Genomic DNA, 14,073 nt, shown 5'->3' on the forward strand with positions numbered 1-14,073 from the left:
CAACCCGTATAACTCTAAGGTTCTAAGATTCTTGATTTTCTACACAAGATTATATTATATTATATTATATTAAAAATTTAATATTGGGATTGGAGAGACAGCTCACCAGTTAAGAGTGTTTACCTGCTAGAGGTTCTTCCTAGAGGTCCCAAGTTCAGTTCCCAGCACCCCCAACAGGTACCTCACAACTGCCTCTAACTGCAGTTCCAGAGGGTCCAATGCCCTCTGGCCTCTGTGGGCATCTGCATATATGAGGTACACATAAACTCATGGGGGTGCACACACATACACATTAATTAGTCTAAAAATAGCCTTATAACACATACGGGAACTTCTGTATGTAATAGCAGTCTTCCTCTAAGGACAAAGCAGTTCTAACTAGTAAGCTATTCCATAATAAGAGGTGTGTGTATGTGCATGTGTGTGTGTGCATGTGTGTATGTGTATGTATGCATGTCTATGTGTATGCCTACATATGTATGCAATGTGCATGTAAACATGTGTACACATGCTTACGGAGGTCAAAGGACAAGCTTGAGTGTTTTTTTTTTTCTTTTAAGGAACTGTCCACATTTACAAACAAACAAACAGAACACAATCTCTCACTGGCCCGGGCCTCACCAAATACGCTATGGTGGCTAGACAGTGATCCCTGAGGATCCAGCTCTGTTCCTCTGCCCACAGAAGTGGGCTTGTAAGCAAGTACAACCATTCCTGATCTCAGGTGGGTTCTGGGGGTCAAACTGAGATCCTCTTGCTTGTGTGGATAGACAAGCACTTTACTGAAGAACTGTTTTCACCAGCTCTTGGCATTGATTTAAAACCCAACCCCAAAACCTTTAAAATACACACCACAGAGGAAAGTGTGTGTGTGTGTGTGTGTGTGTGTGTGTGTGTATGTGTTTGTGTGTGCACATGTGCATGCATGTGCACGTGTGTATCGACCTAACAAGTATTAATAGACAAGCACTATACTTTCTGAGTTTTCATGTTTTTTTTGTTTTTGTTTTTGTTTTTTGTTTTGTTTTGTTTTTGGCTTGGTTTTTGGATTTTCAGTGATAGCACACAGACTTCCTGCACATAGATTTTAAGACAACAAAGCCATCACTTAGAGTCATCTGAACACAGGGGTAGACTGAGGCAGACTGAGCTGCTCCAGCTAAGAGGCCAGCAGCCTTTCAGGTCTATCTGTCCCACACTCCTCTCAAAAGCTTTCATGCTAAGTCTCTACAGGCAACTTGAATGGGGGTGTCATAGACCCGGGATAACCATCACGATCTCAGACCCTGAGCTAGCCTTCAACTTCTCCTTCCTTACCCGGTTCCCAAAGTTCTGTTCTGCTATTTATTTGTTTTTCCATCTTACTTTTAAAAAAGTTCTAATCGTTGTCAAGCTAGGCTTTTTAAAGGAGGCCTTGTTCTGCACAGTGGAGCAGCAGGCAGTGGTTCCACGGCTCTTGCAGTGACCGCTAACGTGCTTCCCTGAGAGTGGTGCAGTAGGACTGAATCCCAAGGCACAGCCCGAGGCTGGGATGAGTGTTCTTAAGGCTGTGACAGTCGTGCATGTTAAGCCAATTGAGAACTGAATTCTTATCAGATGGAGTGCATGGATTTCTCTCAAGATGAAACGTGCTGAGATCATTTAAGTTTGCTTTACACATGCCTTTACACACATCGATTGGGAGTTGATTAAATCCTTTAATCAGATAATGCACCCGTTTGGTCTAAGGATCCATGCAGGGTGTTTGAGTAAAACCCAGACTAGACTTGAAGAACACTGGTTACTTGGATTTTAGGAAATAGACAGGTAAGGGGGTTGTGGAGAGGAAAAATGGGCAAAATAAGAAGAGAGCACCCTGGCCATTCAGAACCATGATAATGTAAGGTCCCAGTTGAACCTTTTCCGGGACCTCTTGAGTGAGACTCATGGAGGCGGTGATGGATGCAAAAGCAAGAGGAGTTTAATCATTCTGACATGTTGGGGCCACCCCACTTCAAGGGGAGATGACCCTGAGCAGACTCTAACAGGGAGTTATATACCTTGCAAACAATTGAGGCAGAATTCAAACAATTGAGGCAGAATTCAAACAATTGGGGCAGAATTCAAACAATTGGGGCAGAATTCAAACAATTGGGGCAGAATTCAAACAATTGAGGCAGAATTTGCACGGTGGTAACTAGGCAGGGTACCATGTGCATTTGGTGGAGTGAGACAACTTTCAGGTCGACTCAGTGTAGCGTTCAAGACTTTCAGCTGGGAGTCAGGTAGCTTTGTGTGAGTTTGGCTTGCAGCTCTTCCAGGAACTAAACCAGCTTTTTCCTTCCTGGAAGGGAGGAGGTCCTTGGGCTAGGAGGTTTGTGGTGGGAATTTTCCTACTGACCCCAGATTGGCTCCGACTCTGGCTCTTTCAACGAACACTCTGATGGCGAGAATTCTGGGGAGGAAGTCAAACACCAGAGGTCTAACCTCAGGAATCGAATCTGTGTGACTTAGGGCACGACACGTAGCTGTAGCGGGCTTCTCTTTTCCTAACTGTAGAAGAGAGTGGGACTCAATAGATCTCCATGGAAGAAGTCTTTTTATTTTTACACACCAGGAATGGATTTAAACTAAAACAGCTCCCTCAGCCTCCACACCAAAACTGCAGCCAAAACTGAATTTAGTACTACACACCTGTAACCCCAGCTGTGGGAGGTCCCGGCAGGAGAAATGAAGCTCAAAGTCCTCCTTAGCTACATAGCAAGAGTTTGAGGGCAGCCTGGGCTACACAGAACCTTATCTCCAAAAACAAAACAAAACAACCAGAACAGCAAAAATCCCTCCTTGCAATAGAGAAACCGCACCCAGGCCAGTCCCATGAACCTCTCATCTGTAGACTGATACCCACCGCCATTTTACAAATGTGTGAAGAGGCTGCTGTGGTGAATGTGGTGCGGGTTTGTGGACAGCTGTCCGTGAACCTGGTGTCTCTCAAGAGCCGGGCAGGTCATCTCCATCAATGGACGACAGCAGCTTCTTGCAAAGTCAGGGTTGACAAAATTCCCAAGGATTAGAGAATGGTCCTCATTTGCAAAACCCTTGAGAGGGGACTGGTTGGTCTCTAGCTGCCCTATCTTTGCTAAAGGGAAGCCGGAATAACGAAGTGAGCGGAAAGAAGAGACTGTGAGGGGAACCGTGAGGAATAAAAGTGACCCGGACAAGGAAGTACTTTGAAAATCAAGCTATTTCAGACTCTACAAACGTAGACTTGAAATTATCACATAGTGGAAAGGTCACTGTCAGCCCTTGGAGGTGTCTGCTATTGTTCTGATGCCATTTTCTGTTTTAATAGTGAGACACGGACACAGTGGGGTTATGGCCAACTGTGTGGATATGAGACTCCACTCCTGCAAGTTTATGCTGGCTCAGAAATCACTTGACAAATGGTACACATGGCCTTTTCAGATGTGCTTCTGTTCAAGCTGGTCTACAGAGGGTCACCTCCACTCCCCCAAATGACCCCTCTCCCTCCATCCCTCAGCTTGAAAGTGCCCTACATAGGCCATTTCTATAGCTCCTGCTACCCCCGACTTCAGCTCCACTGTTCATGCAAACAAAGCCTCTCTACTGAGCTCCTGGGCCATTGCAGACAGGGCTCAGCACTCTTCTCTCAGCCCTGTCATTTCTGACAACTGTGGCCTCCTGGAGGGCTGGGGCATACCATGGTTATCTTTGTGCCTCAAGATCAAGTACAGAGCCTGACATAACTAACTGCTAACTTTGATGCTTAGCTGTCCTCCACTCTGTCCCATCTTGGTCAGACTTCCTTTCCTGTCACTCGGTCAGAGTATTGGTTTTTTTCTTGTCACTGTGAGGGAACACCTCACAGAAGCAACAGAATGGGGAAGGACTTGTTTGGGGTCGATGTTTGGTCCAGCATGGTGGAGAAGGCATAGCAGCTGAGCAGGCTTTCAGAATGGTTTGTTCATGATTTGGTAGCTAGATTAGGAAGCACAGAGCTCAGGCTGGAACTGGGGCAAATATATCCTCCAAGGTTTACCTCCAGCCCCATGTCACAAGGGTTCCACAATGTCCCCGAATGGCAGCACCAATTGGGGTCCAAATGTTCAAATAAACTAGTCAGGGTGTGTGCAAGCATGTGAGTGTGTGTGTGTCTGTATATGTGTCTGTGTGTGCATGTGTGTGTTAGTGTATGTCTGTGTGTGTCTCTCTGTGTATGCATGTGTATATGTGTGTTTGTGTGTATATCTATGTATGTGTGTGTGAGAGAGTGTGTATCTATGTATGTGTCTGTGTGTGTGAGAGTGTGTTTGTGTCTCTGTGTGTAAGTATATGTGTATGTGTGCATGTGTCTGTGTATGTGTGCAGTATATATCTGTATGTGTCTCTGTGTATGTGCAAGTACATGTGGGTATGTGTGTGTGTGTGTGTGTGTGTATGTGTGTAATTCAGATTTAAGCCACATCAACAGAGAAAGAGTAAGAACAAACGATAACCAAAGTGTCATAAAACTATAGGTGTTGGGGGGGTCTCACCCTCCACACAGCCAGGCTTCGTGTTACTTCCCGTCTCTTACTGTCCACACAGACAGTGGTTAAAGCAAGGCTGCTGATTGGCTTGTATCTTAACGATAAGAAAATCACCTCCCAGGCCCGACAGGGAGGGGTTACCACTATAGTAATTTTTGAGTGGAGATCCACAGGGTCTGAAATAGCCTAATTTTCCAAGTCCGGTGTCTTTATCCCGTTTGCCTTAGCCCTCAACTAAAACATAGAGAGGTTCTTCGTGCCCCCCACCCTCAGCCCCTGCTTCCTCCTGAAGAATATTTTATGAGAACCCAAAACTCATTTCTCCCTTCAGTGTTGTATTAATGGAGAAATAAATGAGGCGGCAGCACTGCTGTCTCAGGCCACCGTTTCCACTTCCACGGGTCTCTACCAACTGACAGAAGACCCCAGGGAGGGTGCAGAAATGACAAGCATGTTCTGGGAGAGGGGGAGGGAGGAGAAAGGGAAGGGGGAGAGGAAGAGAGGGAGAGGGAGGGGAAGGAAAAAGGGAGGGAGAGGAGGAGGGGGAGGGAGAGAGGGAGGGGAGGGGGTGGATCTTCCTTTGACAGAAATTGGAAAGCAGTTTCCTATTAACCTTTATCACCAAGACATCAGACTGGAAACTCCTAGAAGCTCAAGGCCTGTCATGTGTTTGCTCATAACCTTGGATGTTTAATTCATCCTGAACTTTTCTATCACAGAAAACTGAAGGGAAATGTCTGGATGAAAACAGACCCGAGACATCTCCATTCACACCCTGGGCAGACACAGGTTTGGGGAGATTTCTGGGGAAGCGAGGAGAGTTGATGGTTTGCATGCTAAGTTGAGATCGTCCTTTCCTCCCTCCCGCTCTGGAGAAAACCGAGTTTGGTTTCCTGCTTTTATGAACGGCTGGTCTGTGTTCCTCTGTGTCACTAGGGGGCACTGTTGCTCCTCTAAACTGCCCAATGTAGGGAAGGGATGGCTTTCAGTTTACAAAGAACCTTCTGAGTTTCTGAGTGAGCCAGGGGAAAGGAAAGACCGACCCTTCCTTTGCAAGGGTCTACACAGGCAATCCCAAGTCTGTTCTGCATTAACTGCATCTTTACAACTCGGGAGTGTCTGAGCCTTGCTGTCTCCAGAGTTAGCCAGTTCATAGAGCTAGTAAGCTGTTATGATAACCAGCTCTAATTCTCACTTATGACTAACAGGCCCAAAGCCTCGCTTCTACAACCTCTGCTGACTCTCAAATGCTGCTGCTTCTCCTCTCACGTTCCCCTACTCTTCTGACCAGAGACGTGTTCCAGATGACATGGCAAAGTCCCTAGGTCACCAAGCCTGTTTACCCAACTCATCAATGACTTTCCATAGGAACCTCAATAAAGAATACTGCTTTCTTTCCCCTTCCCCTCCCCCTTTGCCTCCAGACACTCCCAGCACCCAGTGACGTCACCCCTTCTCTCGGTAGCTGTCACAGGCCACTTTTCAACACTTGATCTGTTGGCTTCATCACACTTGAATAGCAAAATCAACACCTCTGTGTACATGCACATGTGTCTGTGCAGGTCAGAGGGGAGCGAGGCAGAGTTGTTTCTCCTCCTTCCACCTCCTGGGTTCCAGGGACAGAACTCAGGCTTGGCTACTGTCAGGACCAAAGGAGACTCCATTTCCCCAGATTCTGGTGGCTAGACAAAAGTCAGCATTCCTCAGGAACGCAGGAAGCTGGTTCCCCTCTACCAAAGAGCCATCCCCTTGTCACTGGTGCTTGTTAGTAAACTAAAGTGTATGGTGGCTCCCAGGCTCCCAGAAGCACAACTACCTGTTACAATGTCAGAGCCCTTGCTGTCTCTTGTTAGCATCCCCCTTCTTCAGCTCATGGGCTTCCCTCCCCCAGATACCTCTCTCTCTCTCTCTCTCTCTCTCTCTCTCTCTCTCTCTCTCTCTCTATCTCTCTCTCTCTCTCTCTCTCTCTCTTTCTCTCCCCCTCCCTTCCTTCTCCTCCTCTTTCTTTCTCCCCCTCCCGCCACGGTCAAGTCCAGTCTGACGGCCATGTTCTGTCTACTACATTCTCTGCTCTGTGCTCTTCCGGATGCTTCTGGCTGTTTTCTTCCTCATACCTGTACTGGAAAACCTTCCCCCTTAACCATAACTCTAAGCTGATCATGCTTATGTAGCGGTCTTACCCCTCCTCCAGCCATCTCTCCAGCCCTCAAAATGTATATCTTAAAATAAGTTACTTTCCACACACGCCAGGGATGATCCTAGTGCTTTCTTTTGCGCTGAAAGGAACAACTGTCCAGGCTGAGGTCAAAGCCAGCCAGGATGCTCTGTAAGCTCCAGGAGCCATGACACAGCCACAGTGGCTCAGAGGACTTGGTACTCGGTGTTTTATCCCAGTCTGAAGTGGGGGGTATGCGTTCCATGCTCACTGCTCGAATGATTATGCATCTGGACCTGTGTGTGCCTGGGGGACTGGCACCTCCTCTTTAGCTCACAGAAGCTTTGAGCTAAGGCTGTAACACACTGACCTCAATCTAGCCAGATGACATCAGACAGTCTCTGCCAGGCCCCTGCCCCTCTGCCGCTCTCTCGAAGCTACCTCATGGCACTTGGGACTCACTGAATATTTACAGCAAATGTTAATTAAACGGGCCAGTGGTTTCATTTTGTAATGAACATAAATGTCACATTTGGAACACCGACTTTCAGCAGCAAAGAGGGGCGATAATAACTCGAATACTAAGCGGTGGGTTTCTGCAGCCAAGTGCCTCTGGTGTTCAGAATTTCGAAGGCTTTACGTGTTGACTGGGGACCCAGCTGAACTAAGGTGTTAGCCCGGGCACCTCATATAAGATCCATGCCGCCATTGTTCTTTCAAAGACAGGAAGTAGCAACTGTTGTCCTCATCAGGGAGAGAGGCATCCTCAGGGCCAGCCAGAGAATCTTCTTCTAGATAATAGCCTTCCTGACGGCCCCTTGTCGCCAATTTCCCATTGTTTATTTCAGTTTTTGTTCATAAAACTCAAGGTTCAAAGAGATAAATCTAATATTTATTCTCCTGAAAACATAGCAGCTAAGTGTGGGGATTTAGCTGAATACGCACTTCAAGGCATTCCCCCGCCCCGATATGTAGGCATTCTTCCAAGCACAAATCTGGGCCCACAGAAAATGCGTAGACTTCCTCGGATATGTAGCTCTGCGTCCCTCCCAGTCTCTTCTTCTGAACCTGTTCATTAGTCTTATTCTCAAGCTGCTGGAGCTGGCCTTACAAGCAGTCAACCATGGCTGGGCGAGCTCTCGATGAGCATGGTCAGAGGGGAACAGAAGCGAAGCTGATAGGTAGATAGAGGTACAGGCTAATGATGGTGGGGGTCATCAGCATTGAGCATTCCAGAAAGGTGCTCAGTGGCCACACAGAGGAGGAGGGAAGGAGGGCCAAGAGGCACAGCCTAACAGAGAGTGGGAAGCTCTGGGAGGGGTTTATAGAGGGAGGTAGGAATTACAAAAATGGCGTGCATGCTTGGCAAGTGAGGAGTAAATCCAAGATGCAGAGCAGCAAGGAACAAGAAGGGCGCAGGTGGGAGAGCGCGGGAGCTGTTGGCTGACTGTTGGTGACCTGGCTTGTGGAGGGTGGGGGAGGGGGAGGCATTGGCACAGGAGTGTTAGTGTCAGTTGCAAAGATGATGAACTACTGTGTGTGAGGGGCAGGAAAGGGATGAGGTCAGTGGGGTCAGGCTGCCTTGGGGTGCATATTCATAGCAGCTGAGGGGACCCGGGGAATAGGTCAGGGCTAGTGACAAGAGTGGAGCTATGTAGGGGGAGAGTCAAGTGAGGGGAGCCGAGCAGGGGAGCCTTACACAGAAGCAGATGTTTGGATTAGAGCCTCACAGCACCACAGACTCAAAACCCCACCAAGGTAAGCATGGTCAGCTGTGGTCATTGCTACAAAGGGCCATGTCAGAGGGGCGCCAAAGAGTGGAAATCTGCGGACTCTGTCAGTAGAGTCCTCCCGGGTCCTTGGGGTGTCCTGAAAGGAGGGATGGATGTCACATGAGGGACACGTGATGTGAGGGAGGGAGCAAGCAGAGGCTCTTCCTGTTGAGTGTTTGCTATGAACAACGGAGAGCCCCCATGGGTGAGCCATGGGAGAGGACTCCTCCAGACTGTGAGGTAAGGCGTGTCCCTAATGAGGAGAAAGCCAGGGTGAAGCAGCTGAGCAGTAAAGAGCTCCCAGGTGGGGAATGGCTGGAACGAGTTAAGCGCTGGCGGCAGCTTTGGTAATACTGAACGAAAAAAGAGTTACTTCAAGAGGACAAAGCAACTCTTCTTCTGAAGGATGTGTATATATGTGTGCACATGTGTGCATGTGTGTGTCTGCAAATACATGTATATGTATGTATGTACATGTGTATGTATTTGTGTGTCTTTGAATATGTATGTGTTGGTGATTGTGTCTATGTTTATGTGTGTCTATCTGTATGTGTCTGTTTTGCATGTGTGTATGTGAAGGGGTTATAAACATGCATGTTTATGTGTGCAATGTTTGTGTGTACAGGGGACCGATAGGGGACCTACAAAGATGAAGCTGATATAATCAAGTCTTCGGGGAAGGGGGTAGGTTGATGGAATGTGTTCATATTGGCTTCTGTTTTCTTGGACAAATCATAAGGGGATTTATGATTTGTCCCCCCTCTTCTTCCCGCAAAAGGGGACATCGCTAGAGAAGCAGCACGTTCCAGACTGAGGTCTTCTGTGGAGCTCACCTTGATGGGGAATCTACTTTCCCTCTTGGAGAAGATAACTGAGCAGGATTGTTCAGGTGCTGCTTGGGCAAGCTCAAGAGGGAGACACAGATCGATAGACTCCTATGGCCAGCGCCTGGATGACAGCTACCCGAAGACACTGACACAGGAGTTGATGTGACAGTACATACTGAATTCAGGGAGGAAAGAGGAGAGGAAAGGGTGGAGAGAGGCTTTGCATCGGAGAATCCATGCACTTAAGAGGATGGGGGAGAGCTCAGGACTTACAGTCCACACAAGAGGATGGATAACAGCATCACGGACTCTATGGACTCCCCGGAACCATGGAAGCACGGAAGCAGGAGAGTAGGGGAGGAAAGAGGAGGGATGGGCCAATTACAGATGCTTTGAGCCTGATGAGTTCCAAGCACTCAGGCGAGGCTGTGTTTAGGAAGACACTAAACGTAGAAGAGCGCTACCTTCCAGGAAGGCCCATTGGACAGGAGCTGGAAAGAAAGGACCATTCTGTGGTCTAGCCTGTATGAAGAGATAGCAGACCTGGGGTTCATGAAATAGCACAGTGGTTAAAAGTACTTGCTTTTACAGAGAACCCATGGTAGCTTCTCAGTACCTATGCCAGGTCACTCATAATTGCCTGTAACTCCAGTTTCAAGGGGTCCAAAGCCACCTTCTAACCTCCCAGAGCACTTGGTATGTGTACACACACACACACACACACGCACACACACACACACACTCACATTCACACATATACATACACACACAAACTCACACTCACACACTCACACATATACACACACAATCATACACACACACTCACACTCACACATATACATACACACACAAACACACACACACACACACACACACACACACACACACACATACACACCATTGAAGAAATAGAGAATAGGTGACATCCGATCCTAAGTGGAATTTGGGGATTAAAAAAATTATCTGCATGTGGGTTTATATGTGCACGTCTGTGCATGTGTGTGTACCCACATGTCTATATTTACCTGTGTGAGCTTGTACAGGCCTGAGGTCACCCCCAAATGTCCTTCTCAATCACCTTTCAACTTTGGGATAGTCAGTCTCTCACTGAACCCAATACTTGCCATTTCGGCTCTGAATCCTCAGGAACCACCTGTGTGTGCCCCCACTCCTCAGAGCTCAGTCACGCTGGGCTTTTTCAGGGGTGCTGGGGTCTGGATTCAGGTCTTCATGCTTTCTCAGAAAGCTGTTTACCCACTAGGCACCCCCCCCCACACTGAATTATTTTTCTGAGACAGAATAGCCTTGATCTATCTCAAAGCGATCCTCCTGCCTTAGCTTCCGCAGTGCTAGGGTCACAGGTATGAACTACCGGGCTCGCACTGGGGATTTTCCTCTAATGAGCATTCCCTGAGATTCTTGCTAAGGCCAGCTTTCGTACAGTAGGCAGGGGTGTCACTTCCGGCTGCAGAGCAGAAGTGGGTACCATGCAGCCTTCGACCAGTCTGGTTTCTAGTTCTTGCTATAGCTGGCACCTATTGAACACTCCCAGCTTCCCTGTCACTGCGTTTGGGTTGAGAGAATAGCTGGGTATGGGGTGACCTGTAAAACGTGTATAACTGGAAGAGACCTCAGCACTCAATGCTTTGCTATCAGGGTTTGGATCCCCAAACCTGCACCAAGCTAGCATCTGTACCAACACTTGGCATGTGGCCAAGCCTGGTTCTTCGTTCTTGTTTCTCTCTCTCTCTCTCTCTCTCTCTCTCTCTCTCTCTCTCTCTCTCTCTCTCTCTCTCTCATCCTGGCAAATAGTGCCAAGAGAAGGAACAGTGCTTAAAGAATGAGGAGCCTTCACCCCCCCCCCCCAGGTTTAAAGTATAAACGACTTGGTGTGTATGTGAGTTCGAATGTTCACACATGTTAAAGTTGCACACGCATGTGTGCGCGAAGGCCTGAGATCACCTCCCGATGTCACTCCTTTGGAGTGGCCCACTTTGGTGTTTGAAGCAAGGTCTCTTACTGGTCTGAACTCATCAAGTAAGCTGGCTGGCTGGCTGGCTGGCTGGGGACCCCAGGAGTCTTCAGTTTCTCACCAGTGCTTGGATTATGGGCATTCACCCATGCCCAGATCTTTTTACAGGAGTGCTGGGGATCTAACTGAGCTCCCATAACCCCTTTATTGACTGGCCTATTCCCACAGCCATGCATATTTTTTTTCCTTTGAGACAGATCATACTATATACCCTTGGCTAGCTTAGAACTCTGTGTAAACCAGGTTGGCCTTGAACCCACAGAGACCCACCCACCCCTGCCTCCCTCGTGCCAGGATTAAAGGCATTCAACCTTTATGTCCCACCATAAATTGTTTTCAGAGGTAAAGTCATTTACTAATTGTTTATCATTTGGTACAATAAAAGATAATGCTATACTGGGGGTGGGTTTACCATTCTAGGGGTGGGATCAGTTTCTTAGCTTTCGGTGTAAAGCATCTCAAATGACAGTCTGGGGTCCTGCTTGTGCACTGAGTAGGTCTTGAACACTTTAGATCCTGTTTCTGTGCTGTTCCTTGATTGTTGCTTGGTCAGAACTGGGAGGCTTCTGTGAACAGCTTCTGCCAGTTTAGTTTTCTAAGGATTTTGCTAAGGTACTCGGAAGACTGACAGTTGGAATGCATCTATGTGTCATTAAACTGCAAGTTGGTCAGCCCTCCAGACAGTCCCTCGGCATCCTTGTACCAGAATAGCCTCTTTGGGGAGATTTCCCTCCAGATTTGAAGCAGCAAAGTTGCTGGAATAATTATTTCAAAGTGAATCACAATACACAGATTTCCAGTACATATGTTAGCAGTTGTCCACAGACTGGGCCAGCAAGATGGCTCAGCGAGTAAAGAGTCTGCTGTGCCCATCACGACTCACAATCTGGGTTTGATCCTAGAATCCATGTCAAGGTAGGAGGAGAGAAAAGACTCCACAAAAATGTCCTCTGCCCTCCATATATGCACTGTGACACATAAGTATGCAAACACACACACACACATAGTCACACATGCAGACACACATTCACACATGCACACACACATTCACACATGCACACACACAAGCACACACACATTCACAAGTCACACATGCACACACACATTCACACATGCACACATGCACACATGCACACACATGCAGATGCACATTCACACATGCACACACATTCACACACATTCACGCAAGCACACACACATGCACACACATGTTCACACATGTACACACACACGTTTACACACACACATGTAGACGCACATTCATACATGAGCATGCACAATGATAAAACTATAATGATAAATTGCACCTAAATTGCAATGTCTTTGTACTGACTCTCAGCACAAACAATAAAATCTCAATTACAGTTTTAGAAGAAAAAAAAAACGGTAGTAAGGAAGGGGAGCCTAACACGTGGCCAAGTCTACACCTCCACCTACGATTATAGGTTAATGAACCAAGTCTGGCCTAATCCAACCGTCCCCTCTCACTGGAATTGTTAGTCTTTGTTTTATAAGGTTATTCCCCATTCATCTGAGACACCATTAGAGAGAATATGGCATCGAAATCATTCCCATCAGTAATGGAAATGGCTGAGATTAGCTTTGATATCCCTGCAGCTGTTAAGCAAATCAAAAAGGCATTAACAGCAAGTCGGAATTTACTCCAGCAGCTGAGGCAAAGACACACACTCCAGCCTGGTAAATGGACCCTTTAGCTCTTTACTTGAGATTGGGGGATGCTGTTTGCCGACTCAGCTAAATCTAGAACTGCAACCCTGACCCTGCTCTCCCGGGAGAAGTGACCTGCAAGTTCTTTGCTCCCTCGCTTCCGATTTCCGTGAGTGTATTTAAGAGGAGCAGCGTCTGTGGAGTTGGCAAAGAGCCATCTTCATTTCAAAACTCAGGACGGAGGGTAGTCATTAGCACACTCAAGGTCCTGGGTTCAAGCCTCAGTACCAGAAGAAAAACAAAAAAAACGAACCAAAACAAAGCCCTAGTTCCTCTCCAGTACTGGCGATTGTTTTAGGAAGTGTTCGTAGGGGCTCCACGGCTGCCTGGGTGCTCAGAGCTGCTGTGAATGGGGGCTCCTAACTTTGCTGCTCATTTGCATTTTGATTCTTCTCCGGTCTTCTGTACTTATTTGTAAACAGAAGGGGTCAGTCCTGGGGCCTTCAGAAGACAGTGAAAAGGTTAGACCCCTGAAAGCTCTATGTTAGGGGCAGGCAAGACAGCCTCGCCTGTGAGAAGCACTTGTTACGCGAGCCTGAAGGCTAAAGTTTGGTCTCTGGAAACGAGTTTAAAGATGGACTCCAAGAGGTTGTCCTCTAACTTCCACACGCATGTGGCATGTGTGTGTTCACACACACACACACCAAGAACACACACCACCACCGCCAACAAGAATAATAAAATTTTTAAACACTATCATATGACATATGCATATTGCGTTTTCCTTTGTGTGGATGGTGTGTGTGTGTGTATGTTTGCATGTGTCCGTAAGCGTGTGGAGGCCAGAGGTTGACCCTGGGTATCTTTCTTGATTGCTCTCTAATTCATTTACCCAGGCATAGTCTCTTGCTGATCTCAGAATTCACTAATTTAGCAAGTCTAACTAGGCAATATGGCTGAAGGACTTCCTGCCTCAGCCTCTTGAGGACTGGGACTGTAGGCAAGCCTCATGTCCACCTGACTCTTCATACACAGACATACACACACACACACACACACACACACACACACACACACACACAGAGAGAGA

General features: G+C 47.4%; 1 protein-coding gene and 1 long non-coding RNA gene across 11 annotated transcripts in view; one reads left to right on the forward strand and one right to left on the reverse strand.

Moving 5' to 3' along the window:
• The window catches only part of Frmd4a (FERM domain containing 4A), a 588,018-nt gene that overhangs the window by 117,068 nt on the left and 456,877 nt on the right, over positions 1-14,073 (reverse strand).
• Positions 7,910-11,645, forward strand: LOC134482745 (uncharacterized). Its single transcript, XR_015641872.1, has 2 exons — positions 7,910-8,442; positions 9,235-11,645. It is a non-coding gene; the product is annotated as an uncharacterized LOC134482745 (long non-coding RNA).

This window comes from Rattus norvegicus, chromosome 17 (genome assembly GCF_021556685.1).
Source record: "Rattus norvegicus strain SHRSP/BbbUtx chromosome 17, alternate assembly SHRSP_T2T, whole genome shotgun sequence".
Lineage (NCBI taxonomy): Eukaryota > Metazoa > Chordata > Mammalia > Rodentia > Muridae > Rattus > Rattus norvegicus.